This window comes from Helianthus annuus, chromosome 8 (assembly GCF_002127325.2).
Source record: "Helianthus annuus cultivar XRQ/B chromosome 8, HanXRQr2.0-SUNRISE, whole genome shotgun sequence".
Lineage (NCBI taxonomy): Eukaryota > Viridiplantae > Streptophyta > Magnoliopsida > Asterales > Asteraceae > Helianthus > Helianthus annuus.
In genome coordinates, this window is record NC_035440.2 from 18,149,792 (window position 1) to 18,164,727 (window position 14,936).

General features: G+C 35.7%; 1 pseudogene; it reads left to right on the top strand.

The window, feature by feature from the left end:
* Positions 1–6,650: 6,650 nt before the first annotated feature.
* On the top strand, positions 6,651–14,126 carry LOC110872260 (annotated as a pseudogene).
* The last annotated feature ends 810 nt before the right edge of the window (positions 14,127–14,936 follow it).

Genomic DNA, 14,936 nt, shown 5'->3' on the forward strand with positions numbered 1-14,936 from the left:
GTTCGTTTTGGTAAACGGGGCAAGCTCAATCCGCGGTACGTTGGACCATTCGAGATCATTGAAAGAATAGGCAAGGTAGCCTACAAACTGAACCTACCAGCTGAACTCGGTGCAGTTCACAATGTTTTCCACGTGTCGAATCTGAAGAAGTGTCTGTCAGATGAGACCCTCATAGTTCCTTTGAAGGAACTCACTATCGACGAGCGGTTGCAGTTCGTCGAGGAACCTGTTGAAATCACGGACCGGGATGTTAAGGTCCTCAAGAACACTAGAATACCTCTTGTACAAGTTCGTTGGAACTCCCGTCGTGGCCCAGAGTACACCTGGGAACGAGAAGACCAGATGGAACTCAAATATCCCCAGTTATTCGAAAACCGTGCAACCACTACTGAGACTGAAGCTACTACAGAATTTCGGGACGAAATTCCAAATCAACGGGGGGATGATGTGACACCCCAGGAAAACCAGTAAACGATGCAACTTACCTAGCTTCCTCAGTAACCGCATGCTAAATTTCGGGACGAAATTTCTTTCAAGTTGGGGATAATGTGACAACTCGAGTTTTCGAGATTCCACTTTCGCATTTATTGCACGTTCACCGTTTGTCTAGTTGTTTACTTGCACAATTGATTTGCTTTGTAACTGTATACGTTTTGGTTCGATAAAGTATATTGTGATTGTGCATGGTTATGTGTTATTTACGAAAGATTTGACAAATACATGAACTTGGTGATGAAATTGTAAATTATATTGTGATGGGTGTGTTTTATGTAAAAGATGAAACTTAGGGGTAAGTAGAGTAGTTAGTGAAATGTTTAGTAACCCTTAACCCTAATCATGCTCACAATCATCATACGTACTTCAACATTTCTCTACAATTCTCTCTACAATCATCTTCTTCATCATTAGCACAAGCTCCCAATCATCACTCTTGATTCCTTTCTCTATCTAGAATCAATCCAAGGTAATTGTTTAATGGTTATTTGTTGTTAATCATTGATTGTTTGATTCATGCAAAAACCCTAGTTCTACATACAATAGTTTTGTGTTTTGGTCAATTCTGATTATTGTGAAATGGTTTATGATTAGTGGTGTAATAAAATGCTTGACAATGAGATGCTTGTAAGTTAGAGATGTTTGATTTGCTGATTAGATTACTGCACTTTGAATATATGAAACCTAGGGTTTCTTGATCGTAAGAACGTAACTGTTCCAAAGAACTTGAATATTCGTATGATTGATTGTTGATCTGAGTTTTGTGAATGAAACATAGCCCGAGTTTGTTAAGGGGATGTTGTCCGAGATTTATTATAAGCATGCTTAGTCCGAATTTTGTATTAAAACATGGAGTCCGAATTTTATGTGATATGATATGTCCGACTTTTGAGATTTGTATGATTGTCCGACTTTTGGGATTTATATCTTGTCCAACTTTTATTATGGGAGCCTAGAAGTCCGAACTTCACACATGAGGCCATGTCCGAATTTTATAATGAAAGGACAGGGTCTGAACTTTGTGCAAAACAAAGAGTCCGAACTTAATCTTAAACATGGTCCGAGTTTCATGTATTGTTGCCTATGGTCCGACTTTTGTATATGTCATATGGTCCGAATTTGTGAATATGGTGTAAAGTCCGAACTTTAAGCACATGGGGGGGGTGTCCGACTTTTGTAACTAGGACACAAGGTCCGACTTTTGAATGATCTAGTCCGAATTATTGGTGCTTGATGATCTTGTCCAACTTTTATGCTTGATAACCTAGTCCGAGTTTTATGCTTGATACATAGTCTGAACTTTATGCTTTATGACTGATCCGACGTTTGTTGATGAATTGTCTGAGTTTACTTATGATGCTTATGGTGCTAAGTCAAAAGCCTGTATGAGGAACACTTTGCATGTTACTGTATATTGCTGAATGTAACTGTATATTACTGTGTGTTATCATTCTGTACATCACTATCACACGAATCACAGTTGTTTGGACATCAAGGACTTGTAAACCCTAATTGAACGTAAACACTCACATCGAGTTTATGTGCAATGTACCCTAGGTTGTGTGTAACGGACCTAATCATAAATTAACACTAGAAGCAATAACATACCGAGCAAACCAAGGTGAGTTCACACTCTTTACCAAGGCATGGGATTCCCGGGGATTGGGAATGGGTTGAATAATGGAATTGAACGATTTCTCGTACTTACACGATTACTAGACTATCTACCATGGTCCTCGGGTTAAGCAGGACACTTACGTAAAACCTATGTAAACAAGTATATGCTACTGTCTTCCGGAGTCAGGAAGGACACTTACGTAAAACCTACGTAAACTTACACATGCTACTGTCTTCCGGAGTCAGGAAGGACACTTACGTAAAACCTACGTAAACCCCACGCGTACCACTGTCCTCGGGTAAAGAAGGATACTTACGTAAAACCAACGTAAAGCTTGTACGTACTACTGTTCTCGGGTTATGAAGAGCACTTATGGTTACGAATAGTCTAGTGTATATACAACTATGGGAAGCCCCCACCAATAGAACATACTATCGGCCCAGTAGAGCCACACGTTACGAAACAGACTTACTATTACGAACTTACTTACTGTGAACTCGCTCAACTAGTTGTTGACTCTCTGTTACATGCCTTGCAGGTCGTTAGGTATACATGGAGCTTGCATTGGGAGGCGCGGTCGTTGTGGACAAGGATCGTGAATGCTTGATTTACACCTTATGACACTACATACTTTGTTTATGATTGGGCTTTTACTCATACGCTTCCGCTAAACTTTGTTATTACACTTATGTTTTGGAGCACCTTTCATATGGATTGGTTTGGTTAAATGTTAATTACTTTTACTATTTACATTGTTCTATATGATTGGTGGCTTGATCCTGGTCAGTCACGCTCCCAAGCGGTGATACTCTGCAGGTGGATTTTGGGGGTGTGACATTACCGGGTCTCCTATTCTGAAACGAAGGTTTATAATAACCTATTAGAATCCTAGCGTGCCTTTAATTAAGTCTAAACTTAGACCGGAAAGATACGGTTCGAACGCGTGATTAAGCGAAGACCGGAATAGAATGTGATTTAGACCCAACAAGTTTGAAGACTTGTATAATATGGGTAATCTAACCACATTCTGGATTTTGAGATAAAAACGATAAAGTTTGACCCGTTTCGGCTAATTTATGCAAACTAGATACATAAACCGAACCGAACGCGCGAGAGGCGTAACGGGTATCCATAAGAGTCATTCGCAGGTTTCCTAAGTTAACATCCCTTAATTAGGTTGTGATATCAGTAGGATATCTTCCCTTATGCCCAAAACGAGTTTAATTTCAATTTAAGCCCCGCATGGGTATTTTGGTCATTTTAAAGGTTATAAAAGAGGTTAGATGAAATCCTGAGATTTAGGTCCGAATATATCAGTAAAATAACTTATTTTAAAAGGTCATATCAGTTGGTTATAAGTCTTATATGACAAAATGGTTTTAAACCCATACTAGGTGTTTAATACGCGTAAAAAGCCATTTTAAGCGATTTCCGGGTTATACCGGAAATCTGAGTTTTCTGATCAGATTATAGAGTTCAAAATACTTTATTTATTATTTAGACTCAGTAGCAATTGGATTGGTGTCGCAATATTATGTAGAACTCATTTTATAACCAAAAAGGGCATAATCGGTATTTACCGAATGAAGGTCATAACCTTAGGTTATGAGCAGGTTAAAAATAATTAAAAATCTTTAAAAATCCCAAAATATTATATTACATCAGTGGGTAAAAGGTTTGGTGTCGAAAATTGGGTTTAGATAGGCTTTACGCTAATGACGCCGTTTAATTACTAAAAGGCGTTCTAATTACGCTAACGAGCATAACTCCTAATCTAGACTTCCAACTGATGTGAAAATTTAGGGATATGTTTATAAATCAGTAACAAAGATTATTGTCCTTTCACATATCCAAAATTCTCGTTTTATGGTCAAAAGGGCATATTGGTCAACATTAGGCATTTAACGGAACCGTGTAAACGAATCGAGCAATCAACGAACCAAACACAGAGGGTAATTCCAACATGTAACTTGGTTCCAATGAAGTTCTAAGGCATTTCTAAATTATACTGAATCGGGTCAGAACTGAAGTCAAAGCAAAAGTCAAAGTTTTGCGACTTTCGGTTCCGAACCGGGTTAAAACAGAAAATTGTCGGATCAAACAAGCTTAGACCAGTTCTTACACTTATTAGCATGTTATATGAGTAATAAAATAGGTTACACACCTTCAGCATTGCTAATTATGTGTAAATCCGAAAATTATGGTTTTGTTGACTTTTTATAAACAACTTTGACCCGACATTTGATCTAGTTAGAGCGGGAATCAGAGGGTGCCCTTTCTAAGGGTTTAAAGCCCACATGATTACCAACTTATAACCACCTTTGATTCGACTAAACACTACATGATTACCAACTTATAACCACCTTTGATTCGACTAAACACTGAACCCTTAGTGATTAATCGTTAAGTCAACGTTAATTACGACGGTTTGACTTCTAAGCTAATAACTAAGTAAAACTCAATTAAGGATGGTCAAGGATACTTACCAAGGTCCAATGCACGATTAGAGATGCTTAGGGAATGGCCTTGAGCTCCAGAAATGATCAGAAGTTGAGTTGGGAGTGAATGATCAAAGTTGCAACAATGAGGCCTTTATATAGTGCCTTTGATTCATTATGATCATGACAAATCATGCTACAACTGATCATGGATCATCCACAAGTGTCCCTAGTGCCTAGGAACTGTTAGGGGTCGCCCATGAGAGTGAAAATATCTTTTTAAGTCGGTTAAAACGTTTTTACAGGTTGCTGTCCGAGTTTCTGCATCTGGGCACTCCTTACGGACCGTAAGGCAGGACCTTTACGGTCCGTAAGCCCTTACCAGAAGGCAAAAATTTTAACCTTTCATGCTTCAAACATGAAACTTGTATAACATGTTTTTGGGCCAGGAATTGATCAGTTGTGTCTACCCTATCATGTTGTATTATTGGTTTGAACTATATTGGAATTCATAAACGAAGGTTTATCGAGCATTATTTCATAGGATCCCATTCTTTTAATTAGGAATCCATTATTGTTAGAAATCACCGGATTTAAAGTATACTAGATGTTTATTATTCATATTAGGGTCTTGGGATTCATAATGAAGTCGTTCAGAGGTATAAATTAACATGTCGACATGCTTAAAAATCCTGCTATACATCTTTAACTAAATCCGGGTTTATAATGCTTTTGTCTTACATGACACGTGTCGTTATATATTTTGAACACAAATTTTCGAGGTGTTACAATATACGCTGCATATAGATCCCTACGCAGCGTATGAGACAAAAATGACAAAACTACCCTTGTATTTGGCTTCGTACAACCTCAACACAAGGGTATAAAAGATATTTTCAGACCTTTATATACGTTGCGTATAGGTCTATACGCAGGGTATTTAAACTTTGTGAAAAAATGATCCCTAAAACCTACCAAAATGACCCAAAAAATCTAATGGTTTATATACGTTGTGTATAGACCTATACGCAGCGTATATAACCCTTGTTTTCTGCAATGATTGGTTATTAGGCACTGAGATCCATGGTTTATCTACGCAGTGTATAGGGTTAACCCTATACGCTGCGTATTGACCAATACGCTGTGTAGATAAACCCTAATTTTACTAGGGTTTGATGTGCCAATAGGCACACCCAATACAAATGATAAGCTAACTAAACCCTTTGTTCAAGTCTAACTTTTCCAAATGACAAGTGTTGTGTATTTATACACAAATACTACATTCCATACAACACAACATTGGTGCACATCCAAACGACTGGGCATGTCGTTTGGACCAAAACCACATATCTTTTACCAAATGATAAGCTTATGCCAAACAACATCTAATGTTGTTTGTCGTATATCTCAATGTTTGCATTATGTTGGCCAGGTCAAACGACATGAGGATATCGTTTGACTTTGCTCAACTTAGACAAAATCAAACGTAAAACAATCTTTAACGTTTAAACATTGACCAAAATATTTACAATAAGACAAATTACAAGCAACAGATGTGCATCTACAAACAATTTGTGATTTTAGAAATTAAATCTATGACACAAGATAATATTCAAACAAAAAAGATAAATAAAATAACAAGACATATGAATCCTAAGTCTTAATTAAATGATTGTGGGCTCGAATTCGAGTATTATTTACAATAAATTAGCTTTATTATTCGATAAGGGTTGACTAGTAATACTAACTATTAGGTTTCAAAAAGAATATCACTAATAATATAATTTTGAATTAAATAAAAAATGCCAGTAAGCAACACGCGGTATTATTAAATGAAGTTCGACTCAAAACCATAAACTCACTTGTTCATGTAATTTAACCAAATGGAAGCACATGCGTCACATACAAATACAAACAATAAACCTTAACATCAAATGACTTCAAAGACGATACTATTAGTCACAAAAGTCTACTCGTAGCATATTCTATAGATTTTATCACTTTGGAAACTCCAAGGCAATTTCCAATGACACATATTTTTCTATTTATATTTCTTATAAATTCTTTAGTTCCAATCAATAAAGAACTTAATCTCAAAAATGGCGCTCAATGTTTTATTTGCGCTTGATGTCGCCAAGACACAATATTACCACTTAAAGCGATCATTATCGCTGGTATGGGTTTATTTACTGATAGTTACGATTTGTTTTGTATCCCTCTAATCATGAGGATGATAGGAAGGATATATTACCCTAAGGTAGATAGAGCCGTGGACCAGAAGAAATGGTTTGAGGTTCCAACAGTCATTGCATCCACAATGTTTTGTGTCACGCTAATGGGGGCTGTGATTGGTCAACTGGTTTTTGGCCGGCTTGGAGACCGTGTCGGACGTCGTCGTGTGTATGGAGTTTCTCTCATCATGATGGTAGGGGGGTCTATTGGATGCGGATTATCGCTCTCTAGTTTGACGTCGATGGTGTTTGTGAGCCTTGGGTTCTTTCGATTCTTGCTTGGGATAGGAATAGGAGGGGACTACCCATTATCGGCCACGATTATGGCGGAGTTTGCTAATAAGCGGACTCGTGGAGCGTTTATAGCAGGTGTGTTCTCCATGCAAGGGTTTGGGATACTTTTGAGTTCGCTTGTGTCCATGATAGTGTGCTCCATTTTCGAAGCTAGTGCGAACAAGCACGATCTAGAGAAGCCGTCGGAACTTGCATCGTTAGTAAACATTGCTCTTGTCCCGCCTGAGTCGGACCTGGCATGGCGGCTTATTCTCATGATTGGTGCGATTCCAGCATCTATGATTTATTATTGGCGGATGAGGATGCCAGAAACCGCACGGTAGTAACAACTCATACATCACAAGTTTGTATTTTCTAATAATTGTTTCACATGGGGTTGTCTCCCCTACCAAGGGCAACTTCTTGGTCTTATTCTTTGTAACCTGACCGTGTGAACTAGACAGATGATTTGACCACCCATTGAAAGGTTGCCGTGGTAGAGGGCGGTTTCTCCATTTCCGGTTCATGCCTCTTATGACCAAGAAGTCGCCCTTGTAAAACAATTGCAAGAATATATCAACTTGCATAGGCCCTAACTATCTGCACACCCAGTTTGCCTATCTACACACTTAGGGTTTACCTACGCTGCGTATTGACCTATACGCAGCGTATAGGGTTACCTCTATACGCTGCGTATAGAGCTATACTCAGCGTATATAAACCATGGATTTCAGAGCGTTATCAGCAATCATTGCACAGAAAACAAGGGTTATATACGCTGCGTATAGGTCTATACGCAGCGTATATAAACCATTAGATTTTTTTGAGTCATTTTGGTAGGTTTAAGGGATCATTTTTTCACAACGTTTAAATACGCTGCGTATATACCTCTAAGGAGCGTATATAAAGGTCTGAAAATGTCTTTTATACCCTTGTGTTGAGGCTATACGAAGCCAAATACAAGGGTAGTTGTGTCATTTTTGTCTCATACGCTGCGAGGGAACTCTAAGGAGCGTATATAAAGCTCCATTTTTGTATTTTTTTATTGTGTATTCATTTGTTTATTTATAAAAAAAAGTAAATTAATTGTGTGTATTTTGGGGTATTTCCATGTTTATTTATAAAAAAACAATATTATTAAAAATAATACAAATATTATGAATTATAAGAATTAAAAATAATACAAATATTAGGTCCCGTATTGACCTCGTATAAGCCTATAAGTGTGATATTGTATCGTATAGGTGTGGTTTAGGTCCCGTATTGACCTCGTATAAGCCTATAAGTGAGATATCGTGTCGTATAGGTGCAGTATAGGTCACGTATTGACGCCGTATAAGCCTATAAGTGTGATATCGTATCGTATAGCGTCGTATAGGTCACGTATTGACCTTGTATAAGCCTATAAGTGTGATATCGTATCGTATAGGTGTAGTATAGGTCACGTATTGACCTCGTATAAGCCTATAAGTGTGATATCGTATCGTATAACGTAGTATAGGTCACGTATTGACCTCGTATAAGCCTATAAGTGTGATATCGTATCGTATAATGTCGTATAGGTCACGTATTGACCTCGTATAAGCCTATAAGTGTGATATCGTATCGTATAGGGGTAGTATAGGGTAGTATAGGTCACGTATTGACCTCGTATAAGCCTATAAGTGTGATATCATATCGTATACCGATGTATTGACCTCGTATAAGCCTATAAGTGTGATATCGTATCATATAGTGTCGTATAGGTCACGTATTGACCTCATATAAGCCTATAAATGTGATATCGTATCGTATAACGACTTATAGGTCAGGTATTGACCTCGTATAAGCCTATAAGTGTGTTATCGTATCGTATAGGTGTGGTTTAGGTCACGTATTAACCTCGTATAAGCCTATAAGTGTGATATTGTATCGTATAGGTGTGGTTTAGGTCCCGTCTAATCCTATATGCATATACAAGACCTATAGGAAACCTATACGAGACTTATACTACACTATACGATACCATACGATACTATACTATACAATAACACCCGTATAGGCCTCTATATGAGACTTATATACTATACACTATACGATACGATTTGATGCAATACGATACGATACGATGCAATACGATAAGATAATTTAATTTAAACGATAAAAATATAATATATTTGTATTATTTACGAATAATATTGTTTTTTATAAATAATTTTCGTTTTTTATAAATAAACAAAGGAATACGATAATTTAATTTAATCGATAATAAATTTGTATTATTTACCAATAATATTGTTTTTTTATAAATAATTTTCTTTTTTAATTTTTATAATTCATAATATTTATATTATTTTTTATTTTTATAATTTATATTTGTATTATTTACCAATAATATTGTTTTTTTATAAATAATTTTCTCTTTTTTATAAATAAACAAAGGAATACACAATAAAAAAAATACAAAAATGGAGCTTTATATACGCTCCTTAGAGGTCCCTACGCAGCGTATGAGACAAAAATGACACAACTACCCTTGTATTTGGCTTGGTATAGCCTCAACACAAGGGTATAAAAGATATTTTCTGAACTTTATATACATTGCGTATAGGTCTATACGCAGCGTATATAAAGGGTAGTTTTTACTTTAACCCCAAACATGTGATTAAATTATCTTTTTAACACTTATTGTATATATACGTTGCGTATAGACCTCTAAGGGGCGTATATAAAGGTCTGAAAATGTCTTTTATACCCTCGTGTTGAGGCTATACGAAGCGAAATACAAGGGTAGTTGTGTCATTTTTGTCTCGTACGCTGCGTAGGGACCTAAGGAGCGTATATAAAGCTCCATTTTTGTATTTTTTATTGTGTATTCATTTGTTTATATATAAAAAAAGTAAATTAATTGTGTGTATTTTGGGGTATTTCCATGTTTATTTATAAAAAAACAATATTATTAAAAATAATACAAATATTATGAATTATAAGGATTAAAAATAATACAAATATTAGGTCCCGTATTGACCTCGTATAAGCCTATAAGTGTGATATCGTATCGTATTGGTGTGGTTTAGGTCACGTATTGACCTCGTGTAAGCCTAAATGTGATATCGTATCGTATAACGTAGTATAGGTCACGTATTGACCACGTATAAGCCTATAAGTGTGATATCTTATCATATAGCGGCGTATAGGTCACGTATTGACCTCGTATAAGCCTATAAGTGTGATATCGTATCGTATAGCGGCGTATAGGTCAGGTATTGACCTCGTATAAGCCTATAAGTGTGATATCGTACCGTATAGGTGTGGTTTAGGTCACGTATTAACCTCATATAAGCCTATAAGTGTGATATTGTATCGTATAGGTGTGGTTTAGGTCCCGTCTAATCCTATATGCATATACAAGACCTATAGGAAACCTATACGAGACTTATACTACACTATACGATACCATACGATACTATACTATACAATAACACCCGTATAGGCCTCTATATGAGACTTATATACTATACACTATACGATACGATTTGATGCAATACGATACGATACGATGCAATACGATAAGATAATTTAATTTAAACGATAACAATATAATATATTTGTATTATTTACGAATAATATTGTTTTTTTTTATAAATAATTTTCGGTTTTTATAAATAAACAAAGGAATACGATAATTTAATTTAAACGATAATAAATTTGTATTATTTACCAATAATATTGTTTTTTTATAAATAATTTTCTTTTTTAATTTTATAATTCATAATATTTATATTATTTTTTATTTTTATAATTTATATTTGTATTATTTACCAATAATATTGTTTTTTTATAAATAATTTTCTCTTTTTTATAAATAAACAAAGGAATACACAATAAAAAAAATACAAAAATGGAGCTTTATATACGCTCCTTAGAGGTCCCTACGCAGCGTATGAGACAAAAATGACACAACTACCCTTGTATTTGGATTCGTATAGCCTCAACACAAGGGTATAAAAGATATTTTCAGAACTTTATATACATTGCGTATAGGTCTATACGCAGCGTATATAAAGGGTAGTTTTTATTTTTAACCCCAAACATGTGGTTAAATTATCTTTTTAACACTTATTGTATATATACGCTGCGTATAGACCTCTAAGGGGCGTATATAAAGGTCTGAAAATGTCTTTTATACCCTTGTGTTGAGGCTATACGAAGCCAAATACAAGGGTAGTTGTGTCATTTTTGTCTCGTACGCTGCGTAGGGACCTCTAAGGAGCATATACAAAGCTCCATTTTTGTATTTTTTTATTGTGTATTCATTTGTTTATATATAAAAAAAGTAAATTAATTGTGTGTATTTTGGGGTATTTCCATGTTTATTTATAAAAACAACAATATTATTAAAAATAATACAAATATTATGAATTATAAGGATTAAAAATAATACAAATATTAGGTCCCGTATTGACCTCGTATAAGCCTATAAGTGTGATATCGTATCGTATAGGTGTGGTTTAGGTCACGTATTGACCTCGTGTAAGCCTATAAGTGTGATATCGTATCGTATAACGTAGTATAGGTCACGTATTGACCACGTATAAGCCTATAAGTGTGATATCTTATCATATAGCGGCGTATAGGTCACGTATTGACCTCGTATAAGCCTATAAGTGTGATATCGTATCGTATAGCGGCGTATAGGTCAGGTATTGACCTCGTATAAGCCTATAAGTGTGATATCGTTTCATATAATGTAGTATAGGTCACGTATTCACCTCGTATTAGCCTATAAGTGTGATATCGTATCGTATAGGTGTAGTTTAGGTCATGTATTGACCTCGTATAAGCCTATAAGTGTGATATCGTATCGTATAGGTGTGGTTTAGGTCACGTATTAACCTCGTATAAGCCTACAAGTGTGATATTGTATCGTATAGGTGTGATTTAGGTCCCGTCTAATCCTATATGCATATACAAGACCTATAAGACCTATAGGAAACCTATACCAGATTTATACTACACTATACGATACGATACGATACTATACTATATAATAACACCCGTATAGGCCTCTATACGAGACTTATATACTATACACTATACGATACGATTTGATGCAATACGATACGATACGATGCAATACGATAAGATAATTTAATTTAAACGATAACAATAAAATATATTTGTATTATTTACGAATAATATTGTTTTTTTATATATAATTTTTGTTTTTTATAAATAAACAAAGGAATACGATAATTTAATTTAAACGATAACAAAACAATATATTTGTATTATTTACCAATAATATTGTTTTTTATAAATAATTTTCTTTTTTAATTTTTATAATTCATAATATTTATATTATTTTTTATTTTTATAATTTATATTTGTATTATTTACCAATAATATTGTTTTTTTATAAATAATTTTCTTTTTTTTTTATAAATAAACCAAGGAATACACAATAAAAAAAATACAAAAATGGAGCTTTATATACGCTCCTTAGAGGTCCCTACGCAGCGTATGAGACAAAAATGACACAACTACCCTTGTATTTGGCTTCTTATAGCCTCAACACAAGGGCATAAAAGACTTTTTCAGACTTTTATATACGCTGCTTAGAGGTCAATACGCAGCGTATTTAAACTTTGTGAAAAAATGATCCCTCAAACCTACCAAAATGACCAAAAAAAATCTAATGGTTTATATACGTTGCGTATAGACCTATACGCAACGTATATGACCCTTGTTTTCTGTGCAATGATTGGTTATCAGGCACTCAGATCCATGGTTTTTCTACACAGCGTATTTACGCTGCGTATTGACCAATACGCTGCATAGATAAACCCTAATTTTGCTAGGGTTTGGTGTGTCAATAGACACACCCACTTGCATAATATCTATTTATGTAAAAATAAACATATATATTCCGTCAAACTTCACTCTTAACTCATGGCTTTCTTTGAGTATTCCTTTTCCAGATTCACTGCTTTGGTGGAGAACAACGCATTACAAGCAGCAAAAGACATAGGAAAAGTGATGAACGTACCACTGAGTACAATCCAAGAAGATGTCGAGATGATAAACACGCCGAACACTCGTGCTGCTCTCTCCAACACCTACCCTTTCTTCTCTCGCGAATTTCTCCGACGTCACGGGCGTGATCTCATCGCCGCATCCATCAACTGGCTTCTCATCGATATTGTCTTCTACAGCCTCAACTTATTCCAATATCATGCGTTTAGAGGCCTTATGAAATCAAAGATAAACATCAACCTATACCAAGATGCAATGCAAATCGCCAAATACCAAGCACTCATTGCCATTTGTGCAACCATTCCTGGATATATCGTGACAGTTTACATGATTGATCATGTCGGGAGAGTCAAGATTCAAGCAGCAGGGTTCTTTTTCATGGCTATAAGCTTGTTCACAATCGCAAAAGTCAACAAAGGTGATTGGGGATCAAATCAAGGTCCCGGTTTCATTATCCTCTATGGACTTACTTTCTTTTTCTCCAATTTTGGGCCAAACACTACAACTTTTATAGTTCCTGCTGAGCTTCTTCCGGCGAGGTTTCGTGCAACTTGTCATGGGATCTCAGGTGCGGTTGGAAAACTAGGGGCGATAATTGGGTTGATCGGGTTTATATTGGCTTCTCGTGAGCAGCCAAAAGGTATTGAGGCGTCGCATACGTTGATGGCGATGGGCGGGGTTTGTGTTTTAGGGTTTTTTGTGACGTATTTTTTTACTAGAGAGACAATGGGACGGTCTTTGGAGGAGAATGAGAATGTTGATGAGCTTACTGGTGTTTGGTTTGTTTGATTTTGGCCTCATAAGGTTTGGGATAAAAGAAATGAAGTAAACACAGGTGAAAGGATGTCTCTTTATTGAGATATTATTTTTGTGTTTGATTGCATCCACAAAAACTTTTGAGGGCGTTTGAATTGGCATTTAGCAAGCTCAAACACCCTTTAAAGATAGTAGAAGTGATGACCACAGATAGATGATTAGATGAAAGTTTATGTAAATACGTGTGCCCATATATCATATTGGTATATATAGATTTAATTAATGAAATTGGGTGTGTTAGCTTGTATAACTGTTTTTTGAGACCGAAAAAAAGTTTATTTTTTTTCTTGTAAAAGTAATGTCAGACTCCATGTCTTTATTAGTGGTGAACAAAAATAATGCCCCCACCATGGGGCATTATCCGACATGTGGCATCCTAGTCAGGCATTATAGCAAAAGTGGCGTAGTGGGGCATTATGCCAATAACCCCCATTCAATCATTTCACAATTATTATTTTTTTTAACTTTAAATACTTCATTAAATTAAAAAAAAATACAATACTAGAAATAAAAAAAATATCCGATTAAATTAAAAAAAACACTAGTTTTCGTCTTCGCTTTCTTCACCCTCGCCAACTTCGTCTTCCTCGTCCTCCGTTTCTTCCTCTCCCTCAGGTGGTACATATCGAACCGACCATGCGTGGTGTACCAAATCAACCATTAACTGAGAATGGTACGGTTCGTAACGCAACTCTCGCGCATTATTCACTCTTTCTTCCATTGTCGCTTGTGGATGCTCCTCTTCAACGACTTCTGGCACATAATTCTGGCATATCGCCTTTCCTTCGTCTTCCAAAATCATGTTGTGCATGATTATACAAGCGTACATAGCATCTCTCATTTTTTGCTTGCTCCATGCACGACAAGGATTTCTCAAATATTGCCAGCGTTGTTTAAGAACCCCAAAGCATCTCTCAATGTCTTTTGGTGAACACTCTTGAACCTTTTTAAATTATGCTCTTTTTTCATCAATAGGATCACTATACGTCTTCACGAAAATCGAATACCTTGGACAAATTCCGTCACTCAAATAATATCCATGAGGGTAGT